This window comes from Branchiostoma belcheri, unplaced genomic scaffold (genome assembly GCF_001625305.1).
Source record: "Branchiostoma belcheri isolate BF01 breed outbred unplaced genomic scaffold, Haploidv18h27 scaffold240, whole genome shotgun sequence".
NCBI classification, from domain to species: Eukaryota; Metazoa; Chordata; class Leptocardii; order Amphioxiformes; family Branchiostomatidae; genus Branchiostoma; species Branchiostoma belcheri.
Genome location: NW_017803844.1, coordinates 118,521 through 126,958, shown reverse-complemented (window position 1 = coordinate 126,958; position 8,438 = coordinate 118,521).

Below are 8,438 nucleotides of genomic sequence, written 5' to 3'. Positions count from 1 at the left end.
AAGAGCCCCCCCCCGGTCCCCCCATGTCAAAAAAAGCCCGGTCTAGGTAGGGTTAAGACGGGCAGGGATAAAAATCTTACCGTACACAGTCTGCATGGAGGCGTGGTCAAGATCTTTGCAAGAAGGAAATAAAACAGTCCTGATCTGATGTATGTACCAGTTGTCAATCATTTGTTTAGCAAATAATACTGTTATTGTAGGTTTCTAAGTAGATAAAGGATAGTGATTTCCATGTAGTAAATTTCCATACCTGAATAATATTTGAATATATATAGATATATTTTTAACAGCTTTATTCAGTATACAGGAAATTATACAAACAAATCATATACTGGGTAGCATTCATTATTGTCATGTGATGTTTTAGTTTACATTGGAAGTATTTCATGTCAGGTTTTATATTTTTAATGAAGCAGCTGTATATGACATATTTAGCTATTACGATACATTGCAGTAGAATAGGATCTGTGTGTTAAGTATCTGGTATACAATATATAATTAGCTTCTCAGTTAAGGTTAGGTCCTGCTGTGTTTTGTTTTTCCACCACCTTGTAAAATCTTTCCAGAAATATGTGACATAATGGCAGTGTATTAACAGATGTTAAATAGTGTGTTTTTCATTACAATTGTTACATTTGTCACTTTGTACCATTTTCACTTTTTTAGCCAGTTGTTTGTAGCAAGGTACCGATGAAGACGTCAGGGACTGCTCTTCCCGCAGAAACTATACTACACCAAGACGTTTGTCATACCTAAGGTATTGTATTGTATTTCCACGAAAAGACATTGATGTGGACGATGTCTTACACCATGTAATAAGCCTAGAGTACACGGTAACCGACTTGACGATGAAGTATCACGTAGATAGATCCACCATCTACAGACGCTTAAAAGAACATGACATTAATTTAATGCAGGAGAGATACACAAATCTGTCAGGGTGACATGCAACATATAGTTAGGGCAGCCAAGGACGGTCTAGGTTTCTATCAGATGGGACAAAAAGTTATGCTTGGCTACTTACGGAAAGTTCATATCATATTGTATCATATTGAACACCGGGCAAATAATATGTTGCATTAGATTGCACTTTAAATTTTTATCCGATTCAACATCCATAATCAAGTCTTTGATACGATTTTTAAAAAAAATTGATCCACGTTTATATTCAGTTCTCTAGCCTAGGTGTCGGGCCCAAGCGTGAGGGGTTGCGGTAGGCATGCCGAACAGTAGATCCAATTGGCACAGCCCTGCGCCATCCTCTCTTCAGAATCAAGATAAACAGTCATGCGGCATACACTGTACCGTATGCGCAGTAACTATGGCATGTTTTTCTGTGGTATGTTCATGTATAAATGTTAGGTGAGGGAGGGAAGGGAGGTGAGGGAGGGAAGACAAGAAATTCAGGACTTGTGAGACCGAGAACGGCAGCGGTTAGAAGATACCAACACTTCACAACAAAACGAGGGTGAAACGGCTAGAAAACGCCGAAAGCGGAACCAGACCTCCAAAGTGCCAGAAAAGTGCAGGGTGATCATATTTTTATTTCCATAAAAGTATTCATCCATGGAAAGCAGGAGGTCAAGGGTGCCCACACGGGTATCAGGTAGAAATGCTCTGCTAAAGAGCCTCACTGGCACGGAGATTGTATGAAAGAAGTTTTAACTCCCTCTATATATTAAGGTCATATTTCAAAGCCTGTTTACCTATATCACACTACCAGGCAGAGATCAGGGTGGAGGAGATTCAAGAACTCTGGCGGGTGAGTTTTAAGGAGAAATATATTGGTTGACATACAGCTTTTTTAGCCTGGGTACCATCCTACTTGTATGCCGGGAAGCGAGTATGGGAGCCTCGTTATACAAGTAGGATGGTACCCAGGCTACAGCTTTTTAGGAGGGTCATGTTAAACATTGTTATTCATTTTTATGATACTCAATTTACAGATTTTCAAGAATAATGGATATACCAAAGCATCCGAACCTCCTCCCCACTTTCAAGCGAGCTGCCAGGAACAAGTTCATACCACATACATAGAGGACTGTACTGTACATTTTGACAAACACACGCTATGGATTTGGAATGGAAATCTATCAGTTTGTTTCCTCTTCAGTCTGGTTACCACCAGCTGAGTTCGCGGGTGCCAATGATCTTCTGGCAATACCGCTACCAGGACACGATCTTCAATAGAAACTGAACATCTAAAGAAAGGGAGCTAGCCAAGTGGGACAAACACTGGGACCAACGTTTCAAGACAGCAACAGAACTAACTGCCCCAACATGCTATATCTGCATCTTTTGTGGAATAGAAGAAAGCTGTCCTATAAGATGAAATGACTGCGGGTCAACCGTCACATAGTATACAGATTGTTGTGTACGGTACCATTTAGAAAAGGACAAGCCTCTATAGGTGCAGTGGAGTAAAACCAATCCTCGCCTTGGGTACCTAGTTTTCATATGACATAGACAAATGTGATCAGTTTCATTTTGATCAAAAACTACAAAAAATGAAAAAAGCTCTATATATTTGGAGACCTAGGGACGTAACTACAATAGGTAGAATAATTTTATTATTGTAAAAGCTCTTGTAATTTCAATACTCATCTACAACTGCACTGCTTTCTCTGTACCTGATGGTTTTGCTGAGAGTTAACAGTTACATTTTTAAATTCAGATGGGATGGCAAAAAAAATTGAAAATATTGCAATTATTTGTCTACAGGAGTTAGAAGTGGAAACTGAAGACCCACGTTACATGGGTCTTACTACATGGCCTGGGTCAGGCGTTTGCGCAAAGAAATATAACAAAAAACAATAATAATACTGACTCCAAAATCATATAAACGGTCACATCTTGCACTGGAGATTGTTTTTCGCTTCACATGAACTGACAAACTTTTAATCATATAAATCATTTTTTTCTGTATGAGCTTTCCTTTTATAGTTCCAATTTTTTTTGGATCCATTTCAATTTGTTTTTATTTTTGTCCCATTTTGCTCAACTTAATTACTTTCTTTCATTCTCGTACTTACACTCCAGATTTGTACATTACAATGCGTTGTTTAATTTTTTCAGAGCTGTCATCAGGGGAAACATGCCGGTTTCCCTATGCAAAGCTGAACGTGGGCAGATTGACGTGGAGGGTTTGCCAGATGGCTTCATGTGGACAAAGCCGAGAGATATGGGACCAACTACCACTTCCTGATTTGCTTTTGTTTTCCTTGTTTTCTTATGCTATGATATTTTCTTTGTGTTAATATCGGTTTCTTATGTTGTTCTTACTCATAATAACTTATGATTTGACTAATGGAAATTTATTTTTTTGTTCAATATTTCTGTTACTATTTTATGTGCAAAATGACAATAAACAAAACAATATGGGCATGACGCGACTGAGGACAATCCTTACTTGCAAGGAGGGGATAGTTGTGAAAGGTTGTTAAGTTGTAGGTTACAATTGGCACCTGCAGCATACATGTCACTTGTCCAGTCTAACATGGATCTGCAAGAACGGATACTCAGGCTGAAAGAAGAGAAGGCCTTACACAATTACTTACAGCAAGTGAGCAGGTTAAACCAGTGTGCGATGTGGGATCAGGTTGACAATGAACTTTCAGTAATTTCCAGCAATAAAAGTCTACTCAGTGGAGCAGTTTGCAGCATGTTGCTTAGTGCTTACCATGCTCCAAGTAATTTGTGCCATCAACCCCATCTTGAAAATATGTGTTTGGTTGGTGGATAGCCACTCATATCAGTAATGCATGTTTTGTGGTCAAAGGTTATGTGTGGTCAATGATTAACTGTAATTGCCTATTTAAGCACATTTAATTATAATCTGTGTATCTGTACCCATAATAATAAATCCTATCTTTTGTATACAGAATGGCAGAGCCATTAAAAGGATATGTCCATGACACATCCGTACTCCAGGTTGGAAAGAACGAATCGAGATATTTCCGCTTCGGGCTACCCGAGGAGAATGACAAAAAGATATCTATTTTCCAAGCAGTAGTGCCCTGAAAGGACAAACTTGGAAAGGAACTATTTTACTGGATAAAGCTTATCGTCACACGTTTGTATTATTGTACATTAATATTTATGTTAAATGACGATATTGTAGGTATATTTGACGAAACCGAATCAAACTCTTCTCGTTGCAATAGTCCACATTAAAAAAGTTTTGCAGCCGAGAACAATAAAAGGTGTCCCACATTCTGCTGAATGGTGTTCATCTGCCACTGTCAAATGCACTCCAGATTTTAGTAAATGGGGATCCCCTACCACTACCATATGCTGAACAGTCATTTCATGTTCAATATCTCGCAGCAAAAAAACGACACACCAGAACACACCGTTTGCACGAGTATCGGTGCGAGGAGTTAGAGGAAAGGAGAAAAGCCAAAAGTATATCCTGTGTGGTCAGTTCTTCTCCGGCTGGAGATGTTTACTTCATTGGAGTTCTTTTTTTTCACTCTTGTTGAAGGCTATGAGTTAGCATACATCAAATGGTATGGAGTGGGGAGCAGGGATGAAGAAACTAAGGCCTCACCAATTTAATTTCTTGGTAAACGGGTTTTTATAGAAAAATAATGGAGCGGGCGGGCGAAAAAAAAATAAAAACAGGCCTAGGCATCCTATTATGGCCCAAAATGGTACGATAGGAGCCATGAAGGCAACACAATGGTGTTACCAGCTGAATGAACCCATTCCAAATCCTCTCTAACATCAGTAAACCATTCCCGAATGCCACAGAAGGAGAGATCTTTTACTATCACTTACAATACTGTCTATCTGTGCCATATTTTGCTGTTCTAAAATCCATGATAGAGGACACACAAATTAGTGACACTGCAATTATATCTTTGATATTTTGACAGTGTTACAGAATTATATTTCAACCATGAATACCATATATACCAACACTAAAAAAATTCAATTTCCATGCAACGAAATCTAAGTTCTAAATAGCTCAAAAGTATAAACATTCATTTACAGTACTTTCTCATTTTTGTTTCATTTTATTTTACATCAGAATACAGGGCATGGCTCCTGTTCTATTCACTCCCGATCATGCAACTGTTCCTCCCAACCCAGTTCTATGAGAACTACGCTCTTTTGGTCACCGGCATACACATTCTGCTGAAAGACAGCATCACGGAAGACTGGAGTAACAGGATGTCCGCTGCCGCGGAATGCCTCGACTAAAACGTCAAAGAAAACTACATGCTGTCCAGGGAGAGAGAGACTGTCTTCATTCAAGCCTCTAGCAAGAACGGATTAGTGATGCGCCCACAGTTCGTCTTCAAAGGCAAGGGCACAATTCTACAAGGAAAGCTACAGCGTCCAGAGGGCGTGGCGACTCACTGGGGCCCCAAACGATCTTACAGGCTCGACAATGAAGGCCACCATCAACACCCTCCCAAACTTGAAGGCTCGAAACATTTTCAGCATGAAACATTGGGGCATTTACATCCTAGACGATTACTCAGTGCATGTTACTGAGGAGGTGAGGCAGGCTCTGTTAGCTCGTGGCTACATCTTAGTACTAGTGTGTATGGGACATAGTATGACAAGGCAATGCCCTCAAAGCAATAAAGTAAGCACTCTTATCCTTTTCAGGAGATTGATTTGTACATCCTGGAGCGGGGAGCCTTGAGGCTGAACAGAGACTACAGGAACGATGTCCTGGCCTTGCAGGAAGATCAGGAGCCAGGGGCGGACCACAGAGAATTCAGGCATGCTGCCTACAGGCAGTTTGTGGTATGGCAGTATGGGCGCCTTGGCGAAGGTAACAGGGTTGTAATAGCCAGCTCCTGAGTCTGGAGAATCCGGGACACATTCCCTGATGTCCATGGACAATACACAGGCCTTCGTGTAAGCAGACTTCACTGAAGGATTTAAAAGCTTCACAAACACTTCTAACACCAATCCTGACCCTAAGCAATTTTTTACGCTTCATACAGACGTTCGTAACGACAATGGGTGACCGAAGCCCTGACAGGCGGATCCTGCTGCCTGTCAGCCTGACAAAGTCGGAGATATATCTCCAGTACAAGAATCTAGAAGTCAGCCTACCATATTTCTTCTCCATTTGGCAGGAGCACTTCACCCATGTGTCAATCCCAAAGGTAAGACTTGGGTAGACAATGGGAGAAATAAGAGGAAACATCTTTGCAATGGTTTTCTTCAATAAAAACTCTTCAGCGATGTGATAATGTGCTGACACTTTCAGTGGGAAGCCACAAAATAGTAAGCAAGGTCAGAAAAATCTTTTACAAATAGTAAGGCTTTCCATTTATGTACATAAATTGGATATACGGTATAAGTATGTTGCACTATCAATGATACCTTTCCTGTATCATTATATGTTGTATTGCTTTCTTGTATCAGGAAACACAGTGAGGCATATTCAGAGAAGACTCAATGACATACCAGACGTTAATCTACTTATCTATATTGTCCACTTCATGGTTTCAGGCCTGTCGCATGAAACAGTGTGGCATGCTGGCCAAACAGACTATTGCATCTAAAGTGTCATTTGTTTCAATTCAGGCTCTCATACATCAAAGACTTAACTGGTTGGTTAACATTTTTGTGCCAGCTGGCCACACTACTGTGAAGAAAAAGAAGTAAGCACCACATTTTCATTAATACTTTTGTAAAGATGTTGTAAATAAAAATGTTTATAGTGAGGAGTAATTATTTCTGTTACACTGAACTTTTTGTCCATAATTGCGGGACAGACTGGACATTTGCATTTGAGGAGTAGAACTTCAATGCTTCCATGCAGAAAACAAACCTTAAGGATTTGATTGTTCTAATTTCCCAAACTGAATAGTGTCCTTCTACTTCCCATTCTAGATGCTGGTGTTGCGGATCTACTGCTCATTTGAAGGTGGACTGCACGAAGAAGTTGTAAGTGCACACATATTGTCTTTCCCCACTTTGTATTGAATTAAGAAGTTAGAGTACATAAAGAATGCATCTTCAGTTTTTGAATGGTACAAAAGCCAGTCTCGTTAAAGTAACCAGGGTGTATATATATAAGATTCATCTACATCATCACATTTGCAGAATGCAATTTGCGTCATTGTTTCCCACCATTTTTTCATGTTTTAAATAGTCCCACCATTTTTTTCATGTTTTAAATAGTCCCACCATTTTTTTCATGTTTTAAATAGTCCCACCATTTTTTTTTCATGTTTTAAATAGTCCCACCATTTTTTTCATGTTTTAAATAGTCCCACCATTTTTTTCATGTTTTAAATAGACCCACCATCTTCCATAGTTAACATATTGTTTATTTCTCCCAATCCTGGAAATGTCTGACATGCAATCGAAGGGGTCACATAGCGAAGATGTGCAGGCATGGTGGGAGGTAAGCAAACATATTTTGTTTGTTACACCATTGTATTGCATCATTTTCAATTGGCCGTCTGTGTAAGTTTAAAATATGTCGACATTGTTGCTTAAGTTCTTCCATGGGGGGGGGGGAACTGTCATTTAGGCTCTCTTCAACGTCAACAGTTACTTGTTTTACACTTGGTTTCTTTTGTTAACCTATAAATATAGTAAAGAAACTAAGTTTGTTCACCACATTTCTACTGATGACATTGATGATAATTTTATTGATCTGTATGACATAATGTATCACTGTAATGCTTGTTTTTGCAACAAACCCTACGAAGTCCAACGAAAAGGTATGGTCATAACATATGTAGTATTATATATTCATTACTCATGTCTATCAGAACTGCGTTGAATAACACAAAGTTCATTTCAAAATGTTGTTTTACAGGAAGGAGAGAGAAACCTACTACGAAAGAAGATCAAGAGCCGAAAGTAGGGCACGTGACTACTATCTGCCGGGTGGCGTTAAAAGAGGCACCGCAAGTGCTGGAATCAACAGCACTGCCCTGAAGCGCCGACTAGCGCTCAGTTGTGAACACTGCAGCCATACATTTCCGCACGCAAGTTTAATATTGGATGGGATGGACCAGTCGAAGTCAAACCTACCACACTTTAAAGGATGTCCCTACAGAGGACAAAACATCTGAAGCATCCATCTCTCTTCCGTCCTCACAAAGGATTACAACGTACACATGTATCTTTAACCCTAAACAGTACACCTGGGGTCCGCGCGGACCCCAGCACTATATATTCTGTAATATCTTTTTTGTTTCTAAAGATTTTTTTCTGAAATTTTAGGTAATTGTCACCCACAAAGTTGTCTCTCAATACAGTGCAGAAAACTCCGTTTCTACCATTTATAAAAAAAATCATATCTGATTTTCTTTGGGGTCCGCGCGGACCCCAGCCGGCTTTCGATCATAATGGATACACTGGCGTTCTTATACATTACCTTATTTCCGTTTTTATTATTGTTTTTATGTCACTCATCGTATGTCTACCAAGTTTCCAGAGAATGGTGTAGTAAT